Here is a 15,765-nt window from a genome sequence, read left to right as displayed (position 1 = left end):
TGACCTCAATATTCCTGGGCCTCTACACACTGACTACCATCCTCTAACATGGCTTCTATTTGATTGTCTAAGCATATTTATGTGGTATCGGATATCTCGGTCCAGCGAATATACTTTGGTCCAGCACTGAAAATGAGTGTTCATACACCAGTGTTTTACCAGGTTTCAATGAAAATACTTCCTTGTGTTTTCTTAACACATACAACAATCGGTCCCTCTTACCTACTTCCAAATTGTTACTATCTACCGCATCTCTCAAAACATCATCTTGGTTCTCCTCTAACCACACTACACATAACTTAAAATTCGCTCTTCTGCATCTTTTGAAACCTCATTAACACACCACATGTTACAAACCTCCACTTTCGTCTGAACTTCGGCATCCCACGTGACTTTAACATCCTCATTATCCCACCTTAACTATACCATCGCCTAATTATAATCTAACCGAGCTGAGTATAAACTTAGCCTGTCAGATCCCAAGATAACATCAAATATAAGGTTCGGAATAACAAGACATATCTGAATTTTCGACTTTCCGTTAATACAAATAGGTATGGCAACTTGTTTACATATTTGCTTGGATCGTTTACCTACAGCAGTGATGATATATGTGGATTTCACAGGCATTTCTTCAATCTCAACATTCTCCTTTTTTCTGTCCTCATACCACTTCGAACTTACACATGATCTTTGACTGCCTGAATCCAATAAAGCCTGATAATGCACCCTCCATACTACGACCGTAACAACGGGGTTATCACTTTTACTAGCAACTACGACTTGATCCACTTCCACCTCCCGTAATAACTCATTTCTGACATCGAGATCATAATTCATGTGCGTCATTACACAATTTCTCGCAACATGTACTGAAGACTGATAATCTGATCTCCCATTACCGTCTACTATCAGTTTAAATTACTTTGTCTCCTTGTATCCTGATTTCGGCTTGTGCCTTTCTCAACATTACGTACCCTCTGAACATTCCTATTTTGCTGGTGTGACTGATTACCTATATTTTGTTGTCTCGGTTGAAACTGACCACGGTGATTGTGTTCTTGTCTTCTGGGTGGTGTTTGATTGTTTGTGTGCTCTCGTGTACTACTATTTCCTAACGCATCGAAACTTGCGAGCAATCTTTCCATTCCCTGAATAGACTCTATCTGTTGCATACAGCTAGGTTCGCGGATTTTGTTGGGAAAATGTCTGAGTAATAATATCACAATATCTCTCTCCGCTGACATCCCATCAATGTTTTTACAAATCATAACGTGGGCCAAAAATATTCTGTAATAGAAACTCCTTCGTGTGGTCTAAATTTTCCAAAGACAATGCGTTCTCTTTCCCTGCTTTGTATAACTTCACTCCAGAATTTTTCCGTGAAATATATCTGGAATTCCACCATACTGGTCATGCTGCTCTTATACACCGCAAACCATGATTTCATTTCCCCAATAAAAGCTTTACCAGTTATTTCTAACGCTTCTTCTTATTCAATGACTCCTTCTTCTATGCGTTTTTCAAACCGTTTCTTCACAGTGTTTAAAAAATCTAAAGGGTTTGTCTGCCTCCCATTGAATTTAGGTAGTTCTGTTTCACGTACGAAATTTGTACTATGGCACTGACTTCCTATATTACCTTGCTTTTCTCTGATTTCTTTACGTATTTGTGCCTCCGACCTAGCAATACGTTTATTAATTCTTTTCTTTCTAGTTCCTACGTCACTCGCAAACTTTTCATTACATATTTTAGCATTAATCTCTACCTTACCGCACAGATCATCGTATTGTTGTTGTACTTGTTATCTAACTTTACTAACTTCTCCTACTTGTTCCTGAATTTTACTAACAATTCCTGTGATCTGCTGGTCTATTTCGCTCCTAACTTTACAATTTTCTTTCTCTACCAACTCCAAGACTTCGCTTCTATGTTCAGTTAACTTTCTTTCTACCTATTTCTCATGTTGGCTACGTCTCATCTCCTGTTCCGCTAACTGATTCTCAAAAAGTTTCTGCTGCTCTAGTGCTTCATCTAATCTACGATTTAAAGCACCCATCCTAGCATTAACTTCTCTGCTGATTTCGGTTTTCGTCTGATCTGTCTCCTTTCTATTTTCTTTAATTTTAATTTCTGTCTGCGTTCTCTCTACTTCTTTCCTAATTTCATTCGTTTCCTTCCTAATTTCATCTATCCCATTCGTTTGCTCTAATATCCCTTTGCATAATCAAAACAGTGGTTGAATATTAATTACACTATTCATATTACTTTCTTTCTCGCCCTCCATCCTCGCTACATCAGATTCTGTGCTATTTTCCATGCTCCCACCACTCTCTACCGTTTTATCTACTTCAATGCTTTCATCTAAAACATTCCTAGAATTCAGCGTCTCGCCTCCCTTTACTAAGTTTCCGCTACGTAATTTCATGTCCTTTTCACGTTGAGCAGCCATGATTCCCCCAAAATCACACATATAAATTATATGGAGACTCACTTAACCCCCACAAACACAGACTCTACTTTACTGCTTTCTTTCCACGAATACTTAATGGTTTTTGAGCTCCACGTTCGTGCGACAAATGTAACTGTTTGCTCTTCCAAGTTTCTCATTAGAGGAGACGAAAGTTAATACCTGGGGACACATGAATATAAATATAAACTACATGTGGCTTGCCCGCAAATTGCCACGCAAATAGAATCAATGATCATTCCATGGTTTCCCATTTCTCTATGTAATGTTTGGGCGCCAGAGTTACAGTTTTAAACAAAACTGTAAAGCAAAATTTATATTTACTATCATAGAGACTTATACTTAAATCACAGGGGTAGGATTTTAAATAATTAACCATTATGTATCGCTTGAGAAAGAAAATTAACGCAATATAAAATTAAATGATTTTATTATACAAAATGAGATGAATCGGAAAAGTTCCTTATAGCTTGGAGGGATTTATAATTTACGTTGATGAAAATTAACTGTTGCCTGATTTATCTAATTGAGGCTCACCAATTACAGCTTCCGTTGAGGTCATCTATATTCCGTGGTTACTCGTTCCCCTCTTCTCGTTGTAGAATTGGCTCCATGGACATCCTTCCTTCCTTCTGTGATATGGCTTAGGCTATCTGGACTCGCACTCCCTAATTGCCTAGTCTTTAATTTAGACATTGGCCCTATACTTGTGAAAATTGATCACCGTTGATCGTAGGAGGAGAAAATTCAGAGTTATGAATTGTCTATGTTATGAGAAATTTCAATCCAACTTAGCTATTCTACTGATACAATACAGACTTGTACCAAATTCCGTGGACTTGAACTAAGCGTAGTTCTTCGTCCAGAATAATTACTGAATATATCACAAGTCGTAAGCTTGTTTCGTCTCACCCTGATCCGACAACATTACAGCAGCTAAGTACTCTGTCGAAGCGACAACTCACTGTACGAAAATAACTATGTCTCGAAGCGACCATTCACTGTCTCAGAATAATAAAAATCGTTGTGGTTCTGGTAGTGTGAGTCGAGGGTTGCTCCGCGTTAGATTATATATCCCCGGGCTCTCCCCACTCTTGGTAACAGCTCAATACCAAAAATAAATACAACGAAGCATCTGATTCGTAGATCGCATTATCATCTCCCTCTCTTCATTCTTCACAAGTAACCAGTAGACGTGGCGATGATGTAGTCTTCCAGCTTCCTAGCCTCTACCTTTTGCTCATGAGTTTAACCCGTGAGTCATCCTACTTCCCCGCTTCAAGAATAACTTTTCCGTGTACACAAGTATGAGATGAAATGACACCAACTCTGTCTCAACATTGACCATATTTACAATACATAATGAATTCATATCCTACACAATATAATAATTTAAATAATAAATGATGTTATAATATATATACAATATGATTCCAAAAGCCTTATTTACAAATGATTGAAGTTAAATTAATATGTCATTATGAATAATGGCCGATGGCGGATAATCTTGATATCGGGTGATATCGCGTAAAAGATTATATACTAAATTAGTATGGCTTGAGAAGCCTGGATGGTTACATTGTGAATCAGGTGATTGGAAGCCTGTAATGGTGCCGGGATTTCTGCTTGAGCCCGAGGAAGATATTTGTATAATGTTTGAGATGGAAAAGTGTGAGAGAATCCACGTAAGTGTTAATTTGCGACGTGTATAATTATTGAATGACATCTTAAATGTAAAATCTATGTGAACATTTGTTTGGGTCAGGAATGTTGTATTTATAATTCTATTTGCGAAGTCGAAGATTTTATTCTTGTGAGACCAGTTAAGCGTGAACATAGGACAGGTGTTTTATTTCAAGGCTGACAGCGTGAGTCGCCAGCCGCTCGAAGATAGCGGTATTTGCGCTTCCTGTTACGTGTTGAAAATGAAATTGTTTTCTGTAGAACGGAGATCGTAATGTGCGAGAACTAGTTCAAATTTTCATCCGGGAGTAACGTATAGGTTATTAGATAATATTAATTTGTTTTACCGAGATTTGAATGTATATTTGAAACCCAGAAGTTAGACTTATAATGAGCGAAGTGAGCCAATTCCAGGTTGTCCAAAATAGAGCCATGGCAGTAGTGATTGGTTGATCTTTATCTCTATCAAAGCTTTATGAAAATGTCATGATGGGATATGACATAGTAATCGGCTTACATTTTACGGCGAGTTACTTACGCAGATTTCTATTTTGTACTTAATTATTAGGGTCAAGTATTAATAATTGCTAGTATTAGATTAAACTTAGTGTGATGTCATGAAACAAGACATAATACTGGAAATGAATGATGTAAATTTTCTTCCAGCTGCACGATAACAAACGACGATAAACGTTTTTAAGGAATTAAAATTAATTACGTCATAATTTAAGTAGGGACTTGTTAAAGAAACCATTCGTCAGCGGAGATGAATTTGTTGTTAATTGAGATTAATAAAAATCAATTAAATTTATTAAATTATTAAATTCAGTGGAAGTCGTATTTGTGAGATAACTTAAACCCAAGTGAACAACTTAAAGGTGCGTTCTGGAAATCTTAGTTTATTTTTCTGGGAAAGTTCCAATATTAACGTAATGCTTAAGAGGACATGTCCGAAGGTAATGGATTTTACTGCCACAAAGTATTGTGAGCGTTGTTATTGTTGTATTATTTGACTTTGATTGAGCATTAAAAGGTGCTGGGGTTAGTAAAGTGGAAACTTTGGTTATTAACCGATGTAACTTAATGGTATTTAGCCTTCAGCTTTGAAACTTGGATGGTCATAGGGTCATCAACCTCAATGACTTACATTAAGGCCATATTTCACTATAGCATCATTTTCCTTGCGGTCATCATCCACAATGACTTTAAAGTAAATTAGAAGTTTAGATGTCGGTGCATGACATAGTCGCAGGTCACATCGATTTGATTAAGGGTCCATGATCTGAGTGTGTAAAAAGAATAGTTAGATAATGGATGAATTTAAAAAGACAGGAAGTGGGGAGGATATTACAGGCCGCGAATGAACAACAATGGAAGATCATGTATAAGGGAGGCTGGCTAGGAAAAATTAAGGGATATTTGGAGATGATAGGTTTGGGGTATATGTGGGAAGAGGTGTGGACGAAGTCAGAAGCTAGAAGGATGAAGGTGCTGTCACGGAGAATTAAAGATATGTATAGGCAGAAATTATTGGCTGAAAGTAGAGTAAGAAATTCTCTTAGTTTTTAACATTTTCACTACCGAGTTTTGATGACCAGCCGAGCCCTGTGGGCCAGTTTTTTTGAGGAAGAAGCACTTTGACCGATACATATTTACTAATACTATTAATGGAGTGCGTTAGCCCTGCAGTCCAATATGATGTTGGCGTTGAAGTGAGATTATATTTTACACGATATTTGTGACCGGATGCCCTTCCCGACGCAAACGCCAGTTGACAAGACAATGAATATGAAATGAATGATTATGACGATGATGATGATGATGATGAATGAAACTCTATACATAAGTGGAAGGAATCGACTGTGGCGGAACTGTCCGGCATTTACTTGGGAGTGCAAAAAATAAACCACAAAGAAAAGAAAAGAAATTATCAAGACAGCTGACGATGAGGTTCGAACCCACTCCCCTGCCGAGTGCAGAGCTTGGCTCCATAGCCGTAGCATGTAATACGCGCGGCTACTCCGCTCCGTGATACTATTACTGAAATATAATATAAAATTCTTTATCCAAGAACTGGTAACATCAAAATCATTTAAATTTTGGGAAAAATAATTTATCTGAGGATAGGGTGACAATTCCGCATGAGATTCATCATTACTACTTTGTCTCGCACTTCCTTGTAGTTCAATGTCGCCACATACATATTCTCCATCTTCATTATCAAAATATAGCATTCCAGAATCACTATTTATGAGGAAACATTCAGTTTCTTCGTCAACAAGAGATGAATTTATAATTCAAGACGCCATGATGGCTACACGTAAGCGGGAAAGATGTTCCACTGTAACGAAGCTGATAACACCAGATCACTTTCAAAACACGCGATTTGGAGTGGTATATCTGCAGTACAGAACTTATTTGAACATTTCCACGGAATCTCAAAGCATGACATTATATCGCGTTCATTTGTGAGATCGGTGAAGTACACGCGGTACCAAAACGTATACATACGGGTTTGACAGTGATTGGGTATAAAGTAGAAGAAGTAACGCGGATAAATATTAGATACTTTGAGAGGTTAAACAGGAGAGGGTTCATATGGTGGATAATGGGCCTTCATAAAAATAAGGGATGGTTAAAAGGCAGAGATAAGTCGGTATGTATACTTTGTGGGGCAGCGAACAACGGTTTTCAGTTATTAGAAACAAATAAGATCAGAAATAGTCTATTAGGTGCCAAACATCGGAAAATGTTACGAATAGGGGACGAGCGAAGTATTATAAGGTGGATTATTACCGAATGGGAAGACGGAGGAGAATTGAACAGGTACTTCTGTGCGGTTAAAATGCATGTGTGAGAAAAATGGAAGGAGATTCATAGGGTGATGGTGGTGAGTATAGCTTGGAGGGAATAACGCGGTATGTGTTTGGAATGGGGACGTGTGTTTATTATGTTTATGGGGTATTGTATAACAGTATCCAGTTTGTTAGGTAATTGCAGCAGTAAGTGAAGTGCTGGTGATGTGTACATAGTGAAGTAAGACCGAGTGACAGAGATTGAGAAGTAATTGAGTAAGTAAATAATATGGTATGTGCGAAATGTATAGGCCTTACCGATTGCGAGATTGCAAGTCAGTATGCGATTCTTGTCATTTGGTGTACTTGAAATCCAGGATAAGTGGGTTAAGGAACAATGATTGCGAAGTAAGCAACTGTGCATACAAGAACTGTTGTAACGTAATGTCAGCGGTTTTTGCAGAACAATCTGTTGTGACGGCAGGCCAGGACTCAGGTAAGAGCCCCGTGGTCGCCAACCCAAGCTCCAAAGTTCAGAGCCCCTGAGGCCCCTTTTTAGTCGCCTCTTACGACAGGCAGGGGATACCGTGGGTGTTATTCTACCGCCCCCACCCACAAGGGGGTCATGGACTACCAAGGGTTCAATACATACATATATACATAATCTTGAATTCGAAACATGTCGAGCAGTTTCCCAGTTCACTGGACGAGTTGACCGTGTTGTACCTCTAGTAAACACCGTTATTGTGTACGTAGTGCGAATGTCTTGTCATTCAACTCCGCAGGATCAGTGCTTCTGTCGCTACGAGAAGCTCGGACAATAAAGCGCTGGCCTTCTGGGCGGTTCGATCGTGGCTCAGTCCGGTGCTCAAATACGTCAGCCTCGTGTCGGTAGATTTACTGCGAGACAAAATTCTGGCTGCTCGGCGTTTTCGAAAACTGTGAAGGTAGTTAGTAGGACATATAAAATAATAACATTATATTAACAACAAATTGTCGGCTTCATGTCGGTGGATAACCGGCTCCTGTTTTTCGAAATTTACATCACGTGAACGACTCTGAAAATCGTAGTAGTAGTTCGGCATTATTACAGAACTATCACAAAGTGTTTATAATATGTACATTGAGTTTGAATGGAAATAGTCTGGATATTATGTTTCAGGAAATCCAGATTTCAATCAAATATTGAAGATGATTCCAAAGAATTTTAATAGAACTTTAGCGAGACTAATAGCTTGGTTGTCATACTTTCCCAATTGATCTGGTCACCCTGTTCAACCCACGCAATTCCTCAACTTGCAAATTATTATTATTATTATTATTATTATTATTATTATTATTATTATTATTATTATTATTATTATTATTATTATTATTATTATTATTATTATTGTTACGATGTTTTGTGGACCGGCAGAGGTGAAAGAAGGTGCTTGGATGAATAGGTCTCAACTTACGAAATTAAAGTTAATTTAAAATTTAACAAAGGTTATATTTTCTTTTCAAGATCAACAAATAACAAGTATGACAGGTACTCAGTAGCATATCAACAAATTAAGAATGTACAATTGCAATTTGTTAATGGATTTCGGCTTCGAGCCCCCAGACACGCAATCCTTGAGCAATGAGCCCAACTTTAACTATGTACGAAGTTCAACAAAGGGGCAGAAAACCCCCATCATGCCAAGGAGCACTAGCTCCCAATTACCCAGTTAAGCCTGCTCGAGGCACACAGAAACCAAATTTAAGAAAGAGCAACCTGCTCACAAAGTTCAAGCCTATTCAAAGGCCACACCCAACTCAACCTTCAAGCTGCCCTCCAGGCACACAGGAACAGGGGTAAAAATACCCAACCTACTGAGGCCTATTCAGTAAAGAAACAGGATAATTACATGGCCCCAAAATACCAACATGAGTGGAGGCGTAACTAGCACTCCTAATACACCTTTTTAAAACCTATTTGGCTCTTAGGCCGCATATGCAAGGGCTAATCCCATACTACGGAGGTGACACGACAGAAAAACTTTATTACATTACGAAGAGAAGGGAAACTGTTATGAAAACGTAGTCACCTCAAAACAAAATGAATGGGAGCTCGAGAGGGTTAGGCACTTTCTATCCCAATTTGTAGTTAAAGAGACAGAATTTATATCAAGTGACTTTTACATTTTAAAGGAAAGTTTCATGATAAAAGTTTCGAACCTGCCCCGAGGGTTAAACTGCTGAGCTAGCGAGCAAAGAAGTTATTAAAAGGCCATGATGGATGAACTGTCTCCCGAAGAGAGAGGCGCTTCCCGCCCCGTGCTACATAATCACACTAGGATAGATGTTACTGAAGTGGCCCGGAGACCAGAAAATCAGCAGTTTAAATACCCTCGTGGAACATTCGAGACCTTTCAAGAATGAGAACCCACACCCCCCTCCATTTTATTGGTTAGCTTAAAGCAACATCTCCATATCGGAGAAGACATACGTTATTGGTCAAAATTTAATTAGAGAAATTCAGGATTGGATAAATTCAAAACAAGCGGAAAGAGAAGGGTTATACTGCCAGCCCCAAAAATAACTGAAAGAAATTTAACAAAGAACAAACTTATGACTACAAAATTTCTTCAAAAAAAGTTCCTTCACTTCGCACTAGGGTGCACAATTGTAGTTCTTAAGTAGTGCCATCTAGAAGAGAATGTTCACACTTCTTACTACAGAGCAAACAAATATACATCGAAAAAGACACAGTTCAGAACTTTTCAAAATTTACAATAGCGACATCTTCTGAGAAACTTTAGAATTAACATGGTTGTTAAAGTTCAGGCTTCCTCCAGTAGAGGAGTTTCAACTGGCGCAATGTTTGAATTAGCAGCATGGAGGTATACCGCCCGGTACAATTATTATTATTATTATTATTATTATTATTATTATTATTATTATTATTATTATTATTATTATTATTATTATTATTATTATGTGTGTATGGACCCAATGGATCACGCAAAGCTCTAACGATTCTGTTTTCTGAGTTACCAAACAGCTCTCATCCTTTCTCCGTGGATCATTTTTCGTTCTTCTGTCCACTTTGCTCCAGTCTTCTTTTTCACTTCGCTCTCTGGTTGCACTTTCCATCCATCAATTTTTTTTCCTATAGAGGTTTCTGTCCGCGGTGTCAGATGAGTTCATCTGGGCTTTTTCCAGATCCTTCTTCACTTCCAGTACCCATGGAATATTTGTTAGATGTTCTATGTAGGTGAGAATCTTGTGTGTCAGTCTATTTGCCGGCAGTCTGTGAACGTGCCCATAAAATTTCAGACGTCTTCTGAGGATGGAAAGCTCTTCTGTCACTTTGCCTGACCTCAGTCTATAACCATCTTTTGTTTTTCGGGGGCCGAGAATTTTCCTCAGGATTTTTCTTTCTTCTTTTAAAATGTTTTCAAGGTCACCTTTCCCGTTTAGTGTAAGGGTCTCGCTGGCATATAAGACTTCGGGCTTGATTACTGTATTATAGTGTCTGATCTTTGCATGGCGTGACAAGCACTTTTTATTGTATATGTTGTGAACCTTACCGTAGGCTTTCCAAATTTTTGTAGGAGAATTTTCTGGGCAGTCTTCTCGCCTTCCAGTGGTTCAAGTATTTCTCCCGAGTACTTGAAGTGTGGTACTCGGTTGATTTGCCCATATGTCGTGTTCAAATTTTGGTTGCCAAGTTTTGAGCAGAAAAACTTGGTCTTTTAAAAGGAAATTTGCAGGCCAACCTTTCCTGCACATTCGCTAAGGGTTTCAATTTGTTTAACGGCTGTGACTACATCTTCTGTCAGTATGGCCGGGTCATCTGAAAAAGCGAGGCAGGATATCTCAGTACCGTCTTTGGGTCGTCCAAGTCGTATGGGGCGCCAGTATCCCATGTCTTTCAGTGCCTTGTCCCACTCGCGGATGACTTTGTCTAGGACGAAGTAGAAATGAAGCGGAGACAGGCCGTCACCTTGTCGGACGCCAGTTTAAGTCGGGAATGGTTCAGACTTCTCCCCCATGCATTTATCTTTGGAGGTAGTGTCAGTGAGGTTGAGGGTCTTGGAATCAAGCCCTAGTTCCTGAAGAATAACAAAGAGAGGCTGTCGATCAATCGAGTCGTACGCTTTCCTGAAGTCAACAAAAATGCACATGACCGGTTTGTTTCTCAATGCTTTGTATTTAAGTGTTGCCTTCAAGTTGAATATTTGTTCTGCACACGAGCGACCAGGGCGGAAGCCTGCTTAATATTCGCCAATACTTTGACCAAGTTGTTCTTGCGTTCTCTTCAAAAGGCAAGCTGAAATAATTTTATGCAAGTTCCCCAACATCCTCCCCACCCTGGTCAATCTCCAGAGGGATGAATTCTGGATCCACCTGGCTGACGCCCGATGACTGTTCTTACCCGTCCGTCTCTTCCTTGGAGAAGTTCCTCAACCTGGGTACCACGTGGTCTTGTAACAAAACACTATCTCCTATTCGGAGTTTCGAATGTCCACTTAACCTTGTGGTAGTTGCGCAGTTGGAGGAGGTACTCCTTCTTCCACCGCCGCCAGAGATCATCCGTAAATTTCAACATCATACGGAACTCCTTATTTAGATCTCTCCTTGTTTCTGGCTCGGGACCTGTCGGAAGAGTCGTAGTCTTTCCTCCATTGAGGAAATGGGATGGTGTTAAGGCTCCGCAGTCGTCTCTGTCACGCACGATGGGGCGTGAGTTTGGGGCGGATTCGATGTTCACTAAGACTGTATTTAAACCCTCTTCGTCTAGTCGTGCGCGTCCGAAGCAGCGCCAAGCCGCCCGTGGTGACAGCGTGATGGGCAAAGTAATGATGTACCTTGGGATCTTCAATTGTAGTGAGGAGCTCCATCAGTTCTCTGTTAGCCGCGTGCGACACGGCGACCCACAAACCGTTGAAGAGCCATCAGAAATCTATCAGTCGACATATCTGTTGCTAGTTCCAGTAGTAGCGCACGTGAGTAGTGGCAGACATTGATGTACAGTGGTAGACATTGATGTACCTGGTGGCAGACATTGATGTACAGTGGCAGATATTGATGTACAGTGGCAGACATTGATGTACCTGGTGGCAGACATTGATGTACAGTGGCAGACATTGATGTACAGTGGTAGACATTGATGTACAGTGGTAGACATTGATGTACCTGGTGGCAGACATTGATGTACCTGGTGGCAGACATTGATGTACAGTGGCAGACATTGATGTACAGTGGCAGACATTGATGTACCTGGTGGCAGACATTGATGTACCTGGTGGCAGACATTGATGTACAGTGGCAGACATTGATGTACAGTGGCAGACATTGATGTACCTGGTGGCAGACATTGATGTACCTGGTGGCAGACATTGATGTACAGTGGTAGACATTGATGTACCTGGTGGCAGACATTGATGTACCTGGTGGCAGACATTGATGTACAGTGGCAGACATTGATGTACCTGGTGGCATACATTGATGTACCTGGTGGCAGACATTGATGTACAGTGGCAGACATTGATGTACCTGGTGGCAGACATTGATGTACCTGGTGGCAGACATTGATGTACAGTGGCAGACATTGATGTACAGTGGCAGACATTGATGTACCTGGTGGCATACATTGATGTACCTGGTGGCAGACATTGATGTACAGTGGCATACATTGATGTACCTGGTGGCAGACATTGATGTACCTGGTGGCAGACATTGATGTACAGTGGTAGACATTGATGTACAGTGGCATACATTGATGTACCTGGTGGCATACATTGATGTACCTGGTGGCAGACATTGATGTACCTGGTGGCAGACATTGATGTACCTGGTGGCAGACATTGATGTACAGTGGCAGACATTGATGTACAGTGGCAGACATTGATGTACCTGGTGGCAGACATTGATGTACAGTGGCATACATTGATGTACCTGGTGGCAGACATTGATGTACCTGGTGGCAGACATTGATGTACAGTGGCAGACATTGATGTACAGTGGCAGACATTGATGTACAGTGGCAGACATTGATGTACCTGGTGGCAGACATTGATGTACAGTGGCATACATTGATGTACCTGGTGGCATACATTGATGTACCTGGTGGCAGACATTGATGTACCTGGTGGCAGACATTGATGTACAGTGGCAGACATTGATGTACAGTGGCAGACATTGATGTACCTGGTGGCATACATTGATGTACCTGGTGGCAGACATTGATGTACAGTGGCAGACATTGATGTACAGTGGCAGACATTGATGTACCTGGTGGCATACATTGATGTACCTGGTGGCAGACATTGATGTACAGTGGCATACATTGATGTACCTGGTGGCAGACATTGATGTACCTGGTGGCAGACATTGATGTACAGTGGTAGACATTGATGTGCAGTGGCATACATTGATGTACCTGGTGGCAGACATTGATGTACCTGGTGGCAGACATTGATGTACCTGGTGGCAGACATTGATGTACAGTGGCAGACATTGATGTACCTGGTGGCAGACATTGATGTACCTGGTGGCAGACATTGATGTACAGTGGCATACATTGATGTACAGTGGCAGACATTGATGTACAGTGGCAGACAGTGGCAGACATTGATGTACAGTGGCAGACAGTGGCAGACATTGATGTACAGTGGCAGACATTGATGTACAGTGGCAGACAGTGGCAGACATTGATGTACAGTGGCAGACATTGATGTACAGTGGCAGACAGTGGCAGACATTGATGTACAGTGGCAGACAGTGGCAGACATTGATGTAACTGGTGGCATACATTGATGTACAGTGGCAGATATTGATGTACAGTGGCAGACATTGATGTACCTGGTGGCAGACATTGATGTACAGTGGTAGACATTGATGTACAGTGGCATACATTGATGTACCTGGTGGCAGACATTGATGTACCTGGTGGCAGACATTGATGTACAGTGGCAGACATTGATGTACCTGGTGGCAGACATTGATGTACCTGGTGGCAGACATTGATGTACAGTGGTAGACATTGATGTACCTGGTGGCAGACATTGATGTACCTGGTGGCAGACATTGATGTACAGTGGTAGACATTGATGTACCTGGTGGCAGACATTGATGTACCTGGTGGCAGACATTGATGTACAGTGGCATACATTGATGTACCTGGTGGCAGACATTGATGTACCTGGTGGCAGACATTGATGTACAGTGGTAGACATTGATGTACCTGGTGGCAGACATTGATGTACCTGGTGGCAGACATTGATGTACAGTGGCATACATTGATGTACAGTGGCAGACATTGATGTACAGTGGCAGACATTGATGTACAGTGGTAGACATTGATGTACAGTGGTAGACATTGATGTACAGTGGTAGACATTGATGTACCTGGTGGCAGACATTGATGTACCTGGTGGCAGACATTGATGTACAGTGGCAGACATTGATGTACCTGGTGGCAGACATTGATGTACAGTGGCAGACATTGATGTACCTGGTGGCAGACATTGATGTACAGTGGCAGACATTGATGTACCTGGTGGCAGACATTGATGTACCTGGTGGCAGACATTGATGTACAGTGGCATACATTGATGTACAGTGGCAGACATTGATGTACAGTGGCAGACAGTGATGTACCTGGTGGCAGACATTGATGTACAGTGGCAGACATTGATGTACAGTGGCAGACATTGATGTACAGTGGCAGACATTGATGTACAGTGGCAGACATTGATGTACCTGGTGGCAGACATTGATGTACAGTGGCAGACATTGATGTACAGTGGCAGACATTGATGTACCTGGTGGCAGACATTGATGTACAGTGGCAGACATTGATGTACCTGGTGGCAGACATTGATGTACCTGGTGGCAGACATTGATGTACAGTGGCAGACATTGATGTACCTGGTGGCAGACAGTGATGTAACTGGTGGCAGACATTGATGTACCTGGTGGCAGACATTGATGTACAGTGGCAGACATTGATGTACCTGGTGGCAGACATTGATGTACAGTGGCAGACATTGATGTACCTGGTGGCAGACATTGATGTACAGTGGCAGACATTGATGTACCTGGTGGCAGACATTGATGTACCTGGTGGCAGACATTGATGTACAGTGGCAGACATTGATGTACCTGGTGGCAGACATTGATGTACCTGGTGGCAGACATTGATGTACAGTGGCAGACATTGATGTACAGTGGGCCGGCCAAGTGAGAAAGGTCGTACATGTCGGACGCGATCCAGAGGTAAGGGAGCTTCTACTTCCTGAAGTGAAACGTTGTGAGCTATTTTGCTCGGAAGACATGTGTGAATGAATTTCTTGATTGTGTGCCGAGCTCGCAGAATCCAGAATTCACTGCGAAGTTCTGCTAGAGCGACCCGAACTCCTAGACGGTGAAGTCTTACGTGCGTTGTGTGGAACGATGATGGTCGTCTAGGAGTACTGGGTGTTTTCCTGTGAATTGCAATCTTCCTCCAAGTAGAATAGGATTATTCTTAAAAAATTGGCGGTAGCGTGCTATTGGAGATGATGAGAGAAGCGCTGTCAATTCGCTGGTGAAACATTCTTCTTGGACCTTTCGAGCAACTTTCAGTTCCGCAGCTGTCAAAGCGCGGGATGTTCCTTTCTTCTTCTTCTCTGCATCGATAAAGCGAAAGACCCAAGCCATGACGTGAAATACCTTCCAGTAGGAACTGAACCGTTCAACGTTCACAAGTGGTTCTCTCATTGTTATCGCTAGAACTTGTGGGGGTGATTTCTTTTCTTGTGCTAGTGTCATGTCGGAGTCACTGATGTCATGAGACCAGGAAGA

Source organism: Anabrus simplex, chromosome 4, assembly GCF_040414725.1.
Source record: "Anabrus simplex isolate iqAnaSimp1 chromosome 4, ASM4041472v1, whole genome shotgun sequence".
Taxonomy (NCBI): domain Eukaryota; kingdom Metazoa; phylum Arthropoda; class Insecta; order Orthoptera; family Tettigoniidae; genus Anabrus; species Anabrus simplex.
This window is presented reverse-complemented; position numbering follows the sequence as displayed.